We start from the raw sequence: 17247 nt of genomic DNA, 5'->3' as shown, positions 1-17247 counted from the left end.
ATAGAGGACTAAGGTGAGGTATAATTTAATTTTTTGCTTTGTTATTGTTGTCCTGAAATGAAATTTGATTGCAGTTTTTAGTTTAATATTGTTAGCTATTTTACATATAAATACATTATTTTAATTTATTTACGTTAAAAAATATCCAAAATGTGTCAATTACTTTAGGAGTTAGATGTTGGATTTGCTGGGAAATTGCCTGAGGAGATATTTTATATAAAGTTATTGTTGAAGTATTTTTTTTTTTTACAAAAAATTAGATTACTTTTTTGACTCATTTTAGATTGGCTATACATTTAGTATATTTGTTTATTTTAGCTTCAAAAAATATTTTGTAATATAAATGTATTTTTTTTGTTTAAATTTAAATTTTTTATTTTGTAATATGTAATGAAATTAGAAAGATATATATATTTAATTTGTGTAAATGTTTTGAATGTTATTTTTAAGTTTTATTATATATATATATATATATCTTTATTTGCTACAAATTGCTTATATTCTAAATGTTTGCTTTTTATAATTTGAAATATATTGAAATATATATTTGAGATACATTTATATATATATTTTTTTTATTACAGCAAAGGACCCGTCACTCCAAAGCTCAATGTTATGCACAACTTATTCTTGGCAACTTCTCAACCAACGCGTTTCTGCCCTCCCACTGCTTTTCTCACGGTTACTGAGTCCTTTCTTTGTTACACTTATTTATACCCACGTTAGCCTTAATGGGGCATTGTGTGATTTGTAGTGTATATCATATATACAAAAAACGTTATTGATATTTTATAAAAGGAACATGCATTCTGTGTTAGGTTCAACTTTTGACGTTAAGGCACTTCGATATCACACGCAGCTTATATTAATAACTTTTGCACCTCCTATATCATTATTTACGTAGTCTGCAACATATCTCGATATAGTATCAATATATATTTAATATATATTTGTTATTATTATGTTCAATCATTTTGGTAGCTGGGAGCATTAGTTGTTATAGGTAAGATGTGGGTAACTTGTATAGTACACCATACTTCTTCACATGTTTTTCATCCTTATGATGTTAGATACAGTATCATTTGGCTTAGGGCAAACATCATGGATCAAACGCATAATGATTGGCATAGTACCAGTTACATCATACCCTTTGTGTTCCAGATATAGTCTTCTTTACCCATAATCATTGGTTTCAATTCATGTATTGTACAAACTCATGTCCATAGTATCTATGAAATTTATTGTCTTAAGTTCTTATTCAAGGTGTACATAAAGTTCCTCATCATTATTGATGCCTCTAGGGGTCTTCGTTCTGAGTCTAATAATATGCCTTGATTCCATCTGGCGTAATTGCTTAGTTCTATCTTCTCCATGCTCCCCTGCTGGTATTGTGTGGATTCCATATTAGCACATTTTCTTCCAGTCCCCATTCTGGCACTGTTGCATATGCTTTGCAGCAGCATATGTCATGTCTCTGTTCTTTATTGCACGTATGTGCTCAAGAATCCATTTTTTGAGCATACATGTTGTGCTGCCAATATATGTCATTCCATAGTCACATTCAATTATATATATGACAAAGCAGGATGTGCAGGTAATGTTTTGATCGATATTAGTTAGTTTCCCATTTGGATCCATGACTGTTCTCATATTTTTGCCGATCTTGCATGCCTTGCATACATTACACTTTTTAAAACCCTTTTGTTGGTCCATCAACCAGTTTGTTTGCTTTCTTTCCTGAAAGTGACTTGTAACAAGCATGTCCTTCAAGGATTTTGTTTTCCTATATATGACCACTGGTTTTGACCCCATGATTTTACCAATATCTGGGTCTCTAGAGATTAACCCCTTGGGTGCTTATGACGGAACCATCCCGTCATGAGTCACAGGCGGCGTGTGCTCATGACGGCGTGGTTCTGTCATGCTGCTGCCGCTCCGCCCACGCGGCACTAATTCCCCGCCTGTGAAGGCGAATTAAGAAGCGGGTGGGGCCATGACGGAACCACACCATCATGAGCACACGCTGCCTGTGACTCATGACGGCGTGGTTCCGTCATGAGCACCGCAGCGCCGCGCTCACCCCCTAGCCCCCCCACGACACGGCAGAATTAGTGGCACAGGGAAGGGGTAAAGTGCCAATATTTCTTGATTTTATTCATTGTAAATGTAAATGTACAGATATTTATATAGCGCAAATCACCAACCGGTCTCTAAGCGCTTGCTTAGGGAACCCGTCCTGGTATTCCCCTGTGAGATAACCCAGCAGGGCATCCACAAGGTGAAAGCCAGGCATCCCGCCACGAGGGGTCATTGTGGAGATTAAGCAAGCTATTGCCCAGAGTCGCAGAGTGTGAACCCATGAATCGAGTATGCACTGGAGCGAGAATTATCGAGTCCATGGACAATTTATGGACTCAAGACCCAGCCGAGCCGGGAATTGAACCCTGGTCCCGGGCTGACCTCTGCTTCCAGGTCTGCCTACTCTAACCAGTGAGCCACACTTCTTACTTATTCTTATTACCCCATTTTCTTTACTGTATGTTGCAGTGAACCTAGGCTTCACTTGTTCAGTCTTATCCGCTCCTTTTATTTTCGGAATCAACGTTTCCTCTCTTGGTTTTTTATCAATTTTTTTCTTACATTTCTTCGAAGGTCTTTCAATATATCCTCATGTTTTGAGTCTTACCATTGTTTTCTGAATCTTTTCTTTGGCATCCTCTTTCTTAGAACAATTTTGTTTCACATGCATGAATTCCCCATACTAAATACTTTCTTTCAATGGGTTGGGATGAAAACTTGTCCCATGTAAAATACTATTGGTTGCAGTTTCTTTTCTAAATATCGTGGAGTATATTTGATCATTCTCAATAAAAACTTTGGTGTCCAAAAAAGCTATTTCCTTTTTGCTTGTTGTATATGTGAACGACAAGCCAATGTAATTGTTCATTAGTTTCTGATAGTACTCTTTAAATTCATCCTCTGTCCAATTCCAAATTAAAAACAGATCATCGATGTATCCGACCCACAGTATGATTTGTTCCAATGTATCCTTGTTGGTCATACTCCACGCAATTGTTTTCTCCCACCATCCCATTGCAATGTTCGCGTAATTTGGCGAAAAAGAAATGCCAATGGCAGCGCCACATTGTTGTATAAAAGGTTCTTTGTTACATAGAAAGATGTTATTTGTAAGATAAATCTCAATCATTTTCAGGAGCATCTGAGTGTGTTTTCATTCCGTTATGTTTTGCATGCTTTTAATCCCACATCATGCCTGGTGGACATGTATGAAGACACTGCATCTAATGTTACAAGAAGGAATTGTTCACTCCATGTTATCCCATTTAAAATTCTAAGGGAATCTCTAGTATCTCTTATGTACGAACTCATACTTAGAGCAACCAGTGCGAGGAATTTGTTCATATATTATGAAAGATTTTCATAAAGTGAATCACACGAGAAGACACTAGGTCTCTCCGGTGGATGTTGAAAAGTCTTATGTATCTTCGGCAGAAAATATATTGTCGGAATTACAGGGAAGTCTTTAGTGAGAAATTTTAATTCATCATCACTGATGAGATTTTCCTTTTTCCATTTCAGAGGTTGTGCATTAAAATCCATAGTCATCTTATTTATAGGATTAGTTTTGATTCTGCAGTAAGAGCACCAGCTGGGGAGCGCGCCAAATTGTGAAGGATCACATTGGAGGTAAATACATTTATATTTTTATAAATATTTTTTAAATGTAGTAACTTTTATTTTTTGTAAATAATTTTATGTTATAATATATTTATGTGTAGTATTTTTAAAAATCTAATTTGAAATACATTTTTGTATTGATGCTGTTATATCAATCAATCAATAAAAGCATTACATTAGAGCAATACTCGTACAGAATTTTTTAAAAATGCTAATCAATGAAACTATTGAGCAGAAATCTATTGAACACACAATCTTAACCTGATCTAGCACCTTTCCAAATGTTTAAAATCTGCCAGATAAAAGAGGCCCTTGCATAACAAACCAAAGGGCTATTCAGTTGTTGCAAAAATAGTAGGGCCAATCTACACTGTCTAAAATTAAACACTTTAGAAAGAGGGGGACCAAAGTTTCTTCTTGGTAAATCATAAAAGGGAGAAAGGAATACAATGTGTACATTTGATAAAGTGGAGACACTATAACAGGGGCAAAGGGAGAGACCTGCCAATGAATAGCAATTGTCAGGGTGGCCAACCATTAATGGTAACAGATTGGCCCAAAACCTGGTTAACAGAAACTGATGCTGTATTTTTGAACTAGGGACTGATAGTAGAATTGCGGGCCTTACTGAGTTGAAACCAGATTGTAAGCCACAACAGATGTCTTAACTCTCTTCTGCTCCCATCTATTTTTCTGCGTCTTTGACAGGCAAAGATGTTTAAGTTTACCCTTATCAATCTTGCAGCAGGTTTCTAGTTCCTTAAAAAGATCCAGGAAGCCAATATCTTTACAACATGATTTTACATAGCCAAACCAAGGAACCGTATCTCTTGTAACCAGATGGAGTGCCCGAGTAAAATCAGGGCCTTCTTAATCTTGTCCGTAACATATGGGGCGCCCAATACAGTTTGACAGATAAAGTTACAACAACTTGGGGGAATCGCTAAAAGATTTTTCAGAAATGAGTTTTTCACCCTTTGAATGCTTTGCGTGTTAATCATGCCCCATACCCCAGCTCCTTAGGTTGCCACTGCCACACATTTGCTAGGGAAGATTTTTAAAAGGCCCCTCACTGGTTCAACCACAAGTTTTTTCACCAAACTATGCACACCATTAATCTACTTTACCATTGTCACTATCCAATTAGAAAGCATCATCTTCTAGGAGTAATTACTATCAAATAAAGCCCCTCGATATGAGAACAAAGAGGCTTCAGGTAATTTGGACATGTTAATAAAGACGGCAGGTTTTATCCTTGGACTCACCCCACAGACAATAATGTATGTCTTGGACCCACTGACATTCAAATCCAAATGAGATATAAATAGAGTATAATTGTCAATGAGTCCTGGGAGCCCTCTCCCCGTTCTGGCGATAAACACTGCATCATCAGCATAAAGGAGAATAGGAAGTGGGCGCAAACCAATGTGTGCCATATCTCTCACCCGTGTCTTTAAAACATTCTCCACCGATTGCTGTACAATGAAAAAAAGGGGGGCTAGTACACACCCCTGCCTAACTCCCCTTTTTGATTTGAAAACTGTCCATACATTCACCATCTCTTCCAAATTTTACATGGGCTTTAGAGTCACTATAGAGCTGTGTAATGAAGGTAATAATACCAGACACTACACCGATCTCCTTCATGATTGTCCACAGTTTTGAATGTGAAACACAATCAAACACTGCTTAAAGGTCCATAAATGAGAGATAAATTATACCCTTTTTTGCCACTGTATACTTTCCAAGTAATAAACTCAAATTCCAACATTGATTAACCATTCCCAACCCCTTTTTAAAGCTGTATTGAGTATCTGACAGTACAGTGTTAGTGTTTGCCTGTTCCTCGAATCTGTGCAATAATATGCACCCTATGACCTTGACGGTAGAGTCCAATAGTGAAATAGGCCTCTCATTTTTTGTTAGGGCTTTATAACCGTTTTTGAAAATAGGAATTATAATCAAACTCTTCCACGACAGGGGAGGGCCAGTCCTTGCAATTGCGTTAAACACATTGGTGAGTAGTAGGGCCCATATGTCACCCTGATCACAAAACAGATCGAGGGGGGCCCATCTGGGCCTGTTGCCTTTCCTTTTGTGCCCTTTCCACTTCCCCTGGTTGAAATGACAGAGGGTTATTCTGGAGGTTGAAAACCCGAGGGCCAGTCTGTGCACATGACCTAGTCTGGTTTGCATATATAGCAGAAAAATAATCAATCCATGCCTCCTCTGCTATGTGTACTTCTGTGAAAGGGTCATTAGATTCCCAGAAATAGGGGTCATTTATCACACTCCAGAAGGACCTGTAGTCTTTTAGAGCACTCACCTGTGCCAATGTCCTCCATGCTGCCTCTTTAATGGGCTTCTTTCTAACTGAAAGGGTTTGCTTAAAGTGAGCATGTGCCTTCCTAATTAGTCTAAGCTCCTTAGGTCTCCTCTGCAGGCTTTATGCAACTGAACCCTAGCTTTAGTATAATTAGAATCAAAGCAGCCTCTCGTTTGAGCGTTAGATGCCCGAGTATTATGGCTCAAATACTTTTTAATGTGAGTGGCAATAACAAATAAGCCATGATAAAATCAGTAGCGCCTCTGCCAAAGGATTTAGGCATACTTTCACCTCTGCCAAAGTATGACACAGGACAGACATGAGGAATTTGCAAGGTCAACCTTCTCCCATTTGATGGAGTAGCCGTTTTTGGTAGCCAAAATTGGCTTAACGCCTATTTTGTGTAGGTTTTTGGGCTTTCTCGTTACACACACCCTACCCATGAGGGTTGCATGATCGCTATAGCCTGAAAAATAAGTCTCAAAGCTCTTGATGGAGGTAATTAAGACTTCAGATGACATGATGTAATCAATGGTTGAAGTATAGTCATTACTCATGACCGTGGGAGCTAAACCACCCTCATCACCCCATAGGCATTACAAATTGTAAGACTGAATTTAATCATTAGATTATTCAGGGCACAGCCTTAATTGTCATGTTTGAAGTCAACTAGAGCTTCCCCTGTGATTACAATATCCCAAAAATTGGTTTGCCATCAAGAGGGTAGTGATAGATGCTAATGTCTCCTACCCAGAGGATCCTCATGGGTTTATTGTGAGTGGTATCAGCAGACTGGATGGCTACGTCCAGGTCTGTGACCAACCGGATTCTCTGTCTGTTGGAACTGTTGTTATAGACATTGACTATATGTAAATCTGATGTCTCTTCTACTCAAAGACCAAAAGATGGAAGAAAGGTGAATAAATAATGAATTTCACTACTCTCCCAGGGAATGAGTTCAGAATATAGGTAGATAAGACCCCCTTTGCCCTGCCATGGGATGATGGTTGAGCAGGGGAATGAAATACCGTGTAACCATCTATGGGTCTTTCCACCGTCTCCCATGTTTCCTGTAAATAAATAAGATGAAAACAGGAAACTATATTATGCCAGTCAGGTAAATCTATCTTATTCCTGAAGCCTGTGAAGTTCCACAAAAGTAGCCTTACCCACTGGGAATTGCAGTTGTCATTACTAATCATACTACATTCATTGGGAAAGCCCTTTAGTGCATCAACACTTAGCAGGCTTCTCTATAGACAGTGACGGTTCACCCTGCATTAGGGCCTCTAAATATTTACACATGGACTGCTATACCTTAGGTGCTGACTTGCCTCTATCTTGTTCAAGTCTTTCCTGGTAATCAAGTTCAGACAGTCACCCAAATCAGTTCTCCAACCTCCAATCATTTGGGATCCTAACAGGGAAATCTGTCAGATTGCGGCAGGTAGGTCTTCCCACACACCATCCCTTCTTGTCATTAATCTGTGTCCAGGCATTTAGAGGGGGTGCTACTGCCCCAGGAGGTCTATAGAAGTAACCAAGTGTAACTGCTATAATTGTGTTAGGTGCAATTTCTGTAGTGGCAAAAGCCTGCAAGATCTTCTCCACGAAATCAGGATTATGAAACTTTACTACAGCACATTCTCCTTCAATGGTCTTCACCGTCATTTCACCCAACTCACTTGCCTGATCATAATTACATTATAATACAGGCTATTTACATGTATCTGGCTAACCCTTGCCCCCAACCATTGGTCACATTTGTTCTTAAGTTCCCACCAATTTTCAACATTGTTGTCAGATACCAGGGGAACTCCTCTATGTGTACCAACATAAGACACAGACTCAGGCAGCAGGTCAAAGGTCGGGAGGGTAGCAGTAATGGGTTCAACCTCAATTTGTTGCCTAGGCACGGTTATAGTGCAAATCGATTTACTTTTACCTTGACCAGGATTAACAATCTGGTTCAGAGTATATGGATTTAAAATCTAAGGGGTACCAGGCCCATCTAGCCCAACCCCCCAGCACATCTGATGCAAGCATACCCACGTATTCCAAAGTGCTCGTGGTCCCCTTAATAAGCTGATTAAAGGCACCGCTACAAGCCTGCAGCAAAGTTTCAACTGAAGACAGTTTACTTGATATCTAAGTTAGTGCTTTAACCATCCTCTGTTCCATTGCAACCAGTAAGTCCATAAGGTCCCTGTTATATCTTGAGGGCAACTCTGCACCATTCTGTGTATCCAAGATAGCTACAATCATATCAGTGCACCCCCCATGGCGCCTCCCAGTCTTATCGCTCATCTGGGGAGGGGGTAATTTGGAATGACCAGCCCGGAGGCCCTTTTGCTTAATTTTCTTTTTGGTAGGAGAGTCTACTGAGCAGCAAGGTTAAGTCTGTGGGCCTGAGCAGGGGACGGGGCTCCACTAATAACTTGATCAATACTCGGGCCAGCAACCCCCATGGGCCCATCTCAAAAAGTGCCCATAGCATGGGTAGACTTGAGGGGGAATGTAGAGTCTACCAGTGTGGAAGCAACTTTAATAGTCACCTCTAGCTTTGCCTCAGTATGGGTTATCTTGTTATTTAGAATGCCCATCGCCCCCATTAAACTTTTCCAGCAGACCAATGACACCCACGTTGGGTGTAATGAGTTTTCTTTTGCCCATTTTACAGAAGGACCTTAGGGCCTTTCCTTAGCATGGTAGGCTCTCAAGATTTTAAGGGGTTTGTCCCCTGTAACAGCAAAGTATCATACCAGTCTGCTGGCGGCACTGGACTGGGATCTGAAAACCACTGTTGCCGGGAACTGTCCAATAAAGCCAAAGATGTTGAAGTACCTGTCCATTTGGACACAGAGACCAAGGGAGGTGGCCCAGCCCAGACTCCTCCACCCGATGACAGGCGCAAGATGATCCGCCCTTGGCCCGAGCTTCGTCACAGAGTGGCTCATGTGCGTCCAGCATGGCAGAAAGTTCGGAGGCGCTTATAGTGCTTGCCCCAGGAACAGCAATGTCCTTGCTCCTCCTCGTGGGCAGAAGCAAAATGGCAGCTGGGATCTGGAGTCCCTCACAAACAGCAGCCCCACAAACAATGTGGTGTCCCACACAGCTGGAAGTTTGGAGGTGGATTATAGCACTTGCCGCAGGAACATTAATGTCCTTGCCCCACCTCCTGAGCAAAAGCACAATGGCAGCTGGAACCTTGAGTCCCTCATGAACAGCAGCCCCACAAACTATGTTGCAACTTGCACTGGAGAAAGTTCCGAGGCGCTTTATGGCACTTGCTGGGGTTTAGTAATGTCCTTGCCCATCTTCCTGGGCAAAAGCACCATGTCAACTGAGACCTAAAGTCCCTCACTAACAGCAGCCTCACAAACAATGTGGCATCCTGCGCTGCAGGAAGTTCAGAGGCACTTCATAGTGCTTGCCGCAGGAACAGTAATGTCCTTGCCCCTCTTCCTGGCCAAAAGCACAATGACAGGTGGGACATTGAGTCCCTCATGAACAGCAGCCCCAAAAAGAATGTGGCGTTGTTACATATTTTTAATTTTAATTTGATTTTGATTTTGTATGTTTTATGACTATTTAGTTTTATTGTTTTTGTTTTATGGAAGGGATAGCTACTGAATTTGCATTTTTTAATTTTTGTATTTTAATTTGAAATATTATTTTTGTTATGTGTATAGTTTTTAACAATAAAAGTGTTTTATTGGTGCGGGTCTAATAACTCAAGACTGTCAAAGTCCAACACTTTCCCCAATGTGGCTCAGATTGGAGTGGGGATAGTAAATCTACACCCATAAGAGTCCATCACTCTCCCCAGTGTGGCTTAGATTGTAGTTTGCATAGTAATCTACATCCCTAAAAGCCCAACACTTTCCTCAATTTGGTTTAGATTGGATTGGTAATAGGTAATTTACACAATTCAACACTCAACATTTTCCCCAGTGTGGCTTTGGTTGGAATGTTGATAATAAATGTACACCCCTAAAATTCCAAAACTGTGTTTAATGTATATTTGTTTTGTTTTGTAATGCACATTTTATTTTTGTTAACTGTCAGTTGTTTTTATTTTGTAAATCGTAGTTGTGGAGGTGTAATAAATTATTATATGTATCTGTTTAATATTTATTTGTGTGTTTTATTCTACGTTTTGGGAATGCATTTGCAAATTTACATTGTTTTTTTAAGGTATGAGTTATTTTTTTACATATGATTATAGATGTAACTTAAGCAGTTATATATTTTTTATGTATTTTTGTGTTTGTATTGAAACATAAATCGTAATACATATTTTATCATAATTTTCACACACACACTTCATTGATGCACCACAGCCACTATTGATTGAGCAGTGAGAGGACACTCAAGAGGACACTCAATAACTGTTGTCAAGAATATACTCATCATTGCACAAACAGTGGAAAGCAATGTAACAACCCTTTTCACACACAACACTGGGTGTAAGCCCGGATGATGTAAACAGTTAAAGAATGCCAGCATTATTAGGTCTTCCAACTCATCCTATTTGAGAGTCAAAAATGAGCCCCCTGGATATTCAACTCCCAGGAGACCTTCCAGTAACCTGATCCCCAAACTGGGGGAAAGAAAGAAGACCATAAGCTAACACTGAAACTTTACGCAATATCGAAACCAGAGATTATGTTATATTGTCTTCTTAATCGCTTGACTACCAAAACAAGCATCTTGGTGCTAGCTAAAATGCCGAACCTGCTGAGCCGAGGGGAAAAGTTGACCAGAAGAGAAAAGCCATGTCTTCGATAACTTTCTGAAAACCAGGAGATTAGGCATCGTTCTAATGTGCAGAGGCTCTGGATGCGCCAAGCACAAAGCCTCTGCTGCCCAAATTTGCACATCTAAATCTACGAATTGCCACCAGTTTGGAAGATGATGAGTGTAATGACCTCCTTGAGGTACACCAGGAGATGCTATTTCTCAGGACCGTGAAGTACTTTGTGTACTGTACCTAGAGCTTTCAAGCAAATCCTCTGCCTAACGAGTAGCCAGTGTAGTTTCCTGACTATCTTAGAGACTGATTGGCACTTGGGGGATCTTGTAGAGAACTCGAGCTGCTGCATTCTGCAAGGTCTGCAATTTATTTCAAACATGTTGGTGCTCATTCAAATATAACCCATTACAATAGTCAATCTTCGACAATACCAAAGAAGTGCTAGCTGTTTTTTGCAAGTAGATAAAAGGCAGGATTTTCTTGATCATTTTATGGGCAAAAAAGAAGCCGCAGAAGTAACTGGATTGACCTGACCTGTGTACCAACTTTTATTTACAGAAACAATGGCTGGGATATTAAAAAAGTTTCCAAAGGAACAAGAAATTTGGCACATGCAGCAACACTAGAAACTAGAAACTATCCTCAAAGAACTAGAGGCGCTGCGTCCCTCAACCACCTTGATAGAGGAACCTCGACAGAAAGCATGTCTATACAGTCAGATCTAGCAGCCTTCAACTCACGTCTTATGTGACCAAGAAGAAGCAGACAAACATCTAACGAACACTTACAACTGCAGCAGACGATGAAAAAAGACAATTGGAAAAGTAGCTGAAGATCACTAATTTGGAGGACAGAAACAGACGGAATAATGTGTGTTTCTCAGTTCTAGGAGATAACATTTGGCTTTTAATTTAAAATTCGTTCCAAAAGCCACTAAATTGGATTATTATTCACCATTAGAATTGAAAAAGGCCTACATAATTTGAACTCAGTCTAGCCTGAATAGAGATTTCCACTGGCAGATTATTGTCTGCTTTCTATGTCATCAGCAGGCACAAGAGGTACTTAGACAAGCCAAACAACAGGATTCCTTCAATTATGAAAGGCACAAGATATACACTAATCTATACTTTTCTCTAGAAACAGTTTTGAAAAGGAAGCGCTTTATGTCTCTTAGAATCCAGCTGAAAGATCTGGGTATTCGCTTTGCCTGCTGGAACCAGCAAGGATACAAATCAATAAAGATGGCCAAACCAAAAGGTTCGAAGACCCAGGCCAACTTGAACTATTTTTGGACCCTCTGGATCGAATGTACATGGATGTGCCACCCAGCAGTAACGTCATCACCAGATAAGACCTTACTAGAGAGATACTTGAGGAGGTCACAAAGAATTGGTCAACAGCACCAAAATCTAACCAGACAGAAAGGCCCACACCAGTGAGAGACAAGTCCAGATCACCATTAACATCTAAAAAGCAAAACCTTTCTATTGATATTGAGGCACAACCCCGATACAAGACAATGAGAAACTATGTAATCTCTGGCACAGATATGGAATGCAACAATGATGACACTTTGCCATGCAGGATTAAGGCCAAATGTTTGACAGTTTTGCAGAGGAACATAATTTCGCCTCATTACGATGCCAGTCGGAAAGCATTGTGACCAACTCCTTGTTGGAATTGGTCCGACTGACTCTGGTTCGGCGAGTCCGACCGACCGATTATGATGTTTCCGAACACCGTTCGGTCGGACTTCCATTGACTTCAATGGGAGCCTGTGTTCCAACCGACAACACAGGCTCCCATTGAAGAAAGTGAATGGCCTCACCCACTTCATTAAACATTTAGGGCCCGATTCACAAAAGTAATCTGAGACAAAATCCTACCTTTACGACTTTCGGTATTCACAAAAGGCATTTAGGAGTAAAGTTAGGAATCCTAACTTTACTCCTCCGAAACTGAGACAAAATCCTAACTTTATGACTTTCGGTATTCACAAAAAGCATTTAGGAGTAGTAAAGTTAGAAATCCTAACTTTACTACTCCCAAATGCCTTTTGTGAATACCGAAGGTCGTAAAGTTAGGATTTTGTCTCAGATTACTTTTGTGAATCGGGCCCCTAGAAGATATTGCAGTTTCTACATAGATCACCTCTAAATGTAGCCCTTGTTCAAGAGACCCATTTCTCCCAAGTGAAAGCTGAAAAAATGAGCAGGGACTGAGTTAAGTGGGATTATCTTGCCTGCAATACAACTAAACCCGACGACGAGTCCCCATCAGAGAAATCTTATTGCAATTGGGAGGTATCTATCTTAATTCATAAAGGGTTACCAATGAGAGTACTTAATGTGCGTGCCGACCCAGAGGGTAGTTACCTACTTATTAAGGCCATAATACAGCATGAGATACTGATACTAGTTCTATGTATGCTTTGAGCTGGCTCTTTAATATGATAAATCAAATTCTAATCCGGAAGTCTAACTCCGAAGTCTTACTAGGTGGGAGCTAGAATTTTGTGTTAGACCCCTTAGTGGACAATATGGACCACCACACAATACCCGCTCACAGAGCTAGGTATGTGTTCACAGATTTGACTACTGATCCCTCACTAGTAGAACCATTATGTTTGACACATCCCATAGCTTGTGATTAAACATTTACCTATGGTGTGCACAGAATAAGAACTAGAATTGACTTTTACTTAGCAGCAGTCTCTCTATTGCACCATGTAATGAAAGTAGATCTAATTCCAAACAGCATCTAAGATCATGACATGATGCAAAAATGTCTGGCACTGAACATCTCTTAACCTCCCATTTTGAGAATGGCAGTTCAGTACCTCTAGATTTAAATTTCCAGAATCTAAATGTAAAGTGTAAGGAATTATTAAGAGGTACTTGGAGGAGAATCAACACTCAGTGACCTCTCCACTCCTGTATACAGGATCCTGCCTATATGAAACAAAAGAAATGAGCCACCCAGAAAACAACAACTTACACACCTCAAAATGTAGTGCAGCAGATTCAGAACACATTCACAAGATACCCTCATATTGTTACTGCAAGAGAAATTCAATGGGAGTGAGCTTTACACTTTGTTTGAAGAAAAAGCTCTATTCTGTTTAAAGTAAAATCGTTATGAGAGATGTGAAAAGGCAGGCCATCTGCTGGCTTTCAGCTTCAACAGCAAGAACCCAACCCTCTTGCACTATAGTGACCATTAGAAATGATCAAGGTGAATGGCTCACGCATCCAGTAGATATCGTGTCTACTTTCTGGGACCTTTATAAAAAAAATTGTTAACTGAAAGCCTCGAAACTGAACGTGAGGAAGATGTCTTGCTACCTAAGAGTAGATTGCCTAAAGCAATTTCAGAAGAGAATGCAAATTCCCTTTCTCCAAAGCCCTGGCATGGGCTGCTACCCAGCTTAATAGTAAAAAATCAATAATAATATAATTTACATTTTTTTGACCCCTTCCAATGTCAAGAGTTTAATGAACTACGGGATGGCTTGCTACCATCACAAGAAATCAACAAAGAAATAATAGTGGTCATCCTTAAACCAGAACCTAAATTGGAATTCCTTGTTCCGTGTGAAAAGTTGACCTGAAAATATTGGCATGGATACTCATCAATAGACTGAAAGTGGCGTTCCCCACAGTTGGCTTTGTACCATACAACTCCTCTGCTGCTCATCTATGGACATTAGCCCGAATTCTATGGCAAGTACTTAAGGACAATGCATAAAAAATAATGGTGTCCTTGGTTGTCAAAAAAGCCTTTGACCGAGTAGAATGCAAATATCAAACCCGAATATTGGATCATATGGGAGTGGGTCAAGGCATCATCCCTAAAATAATATTGGCTTTACAGTGATCCTATGGCATTAATAGCTTGTAATGATTACATTTTGCAGACCTTTAACCTCTGTAGAGGAGCAAGGTATACTTTTTTTTCTAGCCTCTGAACCATTAGCAATATCTATTACAAAAATCCACACATTCAGGGAATTATCATCTTAGAGATTAAAGATTTCCTATACGCAGATAACAAACCACTAAGCGTATCCAATCCAGCAACTTTCAACATGCACCTCATGGAACTAATTTCAGAATTTCTCACATTCTCTAGATACTGCATCAATTGGGAGGAGTGGAAAGCCAGGCCCATGACTAAGGTGAACTCTGCAGTGCCATTATGATCCCAAAAGTTCTGGTGGAAAACATCCAACCTTATATATTTAGGGATTCTTCTAAGTGCTTCCGTACAGAAGGTAATGGATGGCAACTTGAACTCCTTCATACAAAAGTTAAATCGATAGATGGTCAGCCCTAAATTTGCCCTTCTGGGGTAAGATGCAGGTAATTAAGATGAATATCACACCCGAGTGAATTACATCTTCACAATACTACCTCTCACAATACCCAGAGCAATGTTAAAGGATTTGGCCTGCATTAGAAAAACGTTCATGTGAGGGGGCAGAAACACAGGTTGAAAATTGATAAACAGTATGCGAGTACAAAAAGTGGAGGGCTGAGATTACTGCCATTAGAAATTTATTGGTTCAACTTAGGAACTTGGTCCAAGATGCTCTTTAAAAACAGATATGGATCAACATTTAGAACAAGTTTCTGGGATATCTGGTATGATAAGCATAGTACACTCAGGAGAAAAATGTCATACCACTCAAACTCCCCAATTCCACTGGCCACTTTCCTTGCATGGCAGAAAGTGCATTGACATCTTAGAACACACAACACATTGCAGGTAGGGCCACCTCTTTGGAGAAATGATGAAATACGGATAGCAAACCTAGAATCCCTATTGGCAGACTTCAGAGTCAAACAACTACATATGTTTCACATTTTAATTAATCATAAAAAGATAAAAAGCTAGGCAGAAACTGGGATACTTTAAACTCATACATGGAGGGGACTTGTCCCCTTTACAGAAAAATACGGGATCGCATTCACTTCAGCATGTTGGAGATGCTCACAATCAGAGGGCAATATATTTCATATACTCTGGGAAAGCTTGAAATTACAGTCATACTTGGACAATATTTAGAAAATATTCAAAAGCACATCTGGAGTTGCAACAGAGCTGCTAGATCGAGCAGCGCTTCTACATGATTCAGTGCCGTACCAGTAGATTACCCCACAGGTTAACAGCAGGTTCACCTTGGTATTAGCAGTATCAAAAGTGGGAAATTACACCATTGGAAAAATACTCTAGCGCCCATGGTGGAAGGATGGTTGAATGAAATATACCAGGTAGCCCCTTACGAACAATTATGATGTTAGCAAAATGGAAATTATATGGTTTCTCGGAGTTTTACACAGTACAGAATCTGAGATTGTACAGATAGGTCCTGAAAACAAACCCATGAGCAGAGGAACAATCCAAAAGTGAAGTATGTTGCTATCACAGGTTTCTTTGATAAAAAGGATGAAAAAATAAGACACTGTCTTAAAAAGTGTAAATGCAAATGTGAATCACTGAAAGACACTGTTTGTTAATCTTATAAAGCAACTGTTGTTGCGGGGTAAATAAAGTGGTATGGTTGGTGGTCAGGGAGGATTATACTGGGTAAGATGTTCTTCCTTTTAAACTGACCTGACAGGGTCTGAGATATAGATGATTATTAACAAGCATATACCAACACATATCTATCAAATCCTCAATGTTCTCCTACCATGTGCTTCTTACGTTTGTTTGCTAACAGTATTACATTTCTACATAGACTGAAAACGTGGAACTTCTACATCTCATACCTGGGGATCATTGCTGATCTAGAGAAGTGCATGTCATATACATATTATAAAACCTAGAAATTGAAGAGATGTCATTGGGACTTTGTTGTACCAGGGTCGGGCGACAGGGAGCACTCAAATACCTTTGAGATATGGTAGGGAGGATACCAGTCAAACAATGGATGTGGACATCTTCAAATAATATGTACACAGTTTTATCTTCTGCATTTGCACCTGTGGCAAAGAATTTGCATCTGGGAATTGGTTGATGCTGATGGTACATGTATAGGCATTTCTGAAATGGAAAGCCAATAAAACGTTTGTATACAAAAAAAGCTAACAGAAAAATACTTATTTTTAAAATATGTTTGCATTTTATGAATATTTGCATTTATACAAGTCAACTTTGTTTTATATTACTACCAATTTTACAAATTGAAGTAAAATTAAAATAGATATATTTATTTTGCATTTCTTTTTTATGGAGATTAAGGGCCAGATTACTACAGGTTTTTGCGGTCACAAATGGGAAATTGGCCCGTTTGCGACCGCAAAATAGATCTGTGCAATGTACAAACCCTATTTTTTAAGTCGGTAACCGTTTACCAACTCGCAAAATATGGTTTGCGACTCGCTATTAGGAAGGGGCGTGCCAAGGGTATCCCTTCCTAATAGCGAGTCGCACTTCTATGTACGTTTGTTTTGCGACC

The sequence above is a fragment of the Triturus cristatus genome, chromosome 5_1 (genome assembly GCF_964204655.1).
Source record: "Triturus cristatus chromosome 5_1, aTriCri1.1, whole genome shotgun sequence".
NCBI classification, from domain to species: domain Eukaryota; kingdom Metazoa; phylum Chordata; class Amphibia; order Caudata; family Salamandridae; genus Triturus; species Triturus cristatus.
Note: the sequence above shows the minus strand (reverse complement) of the source record.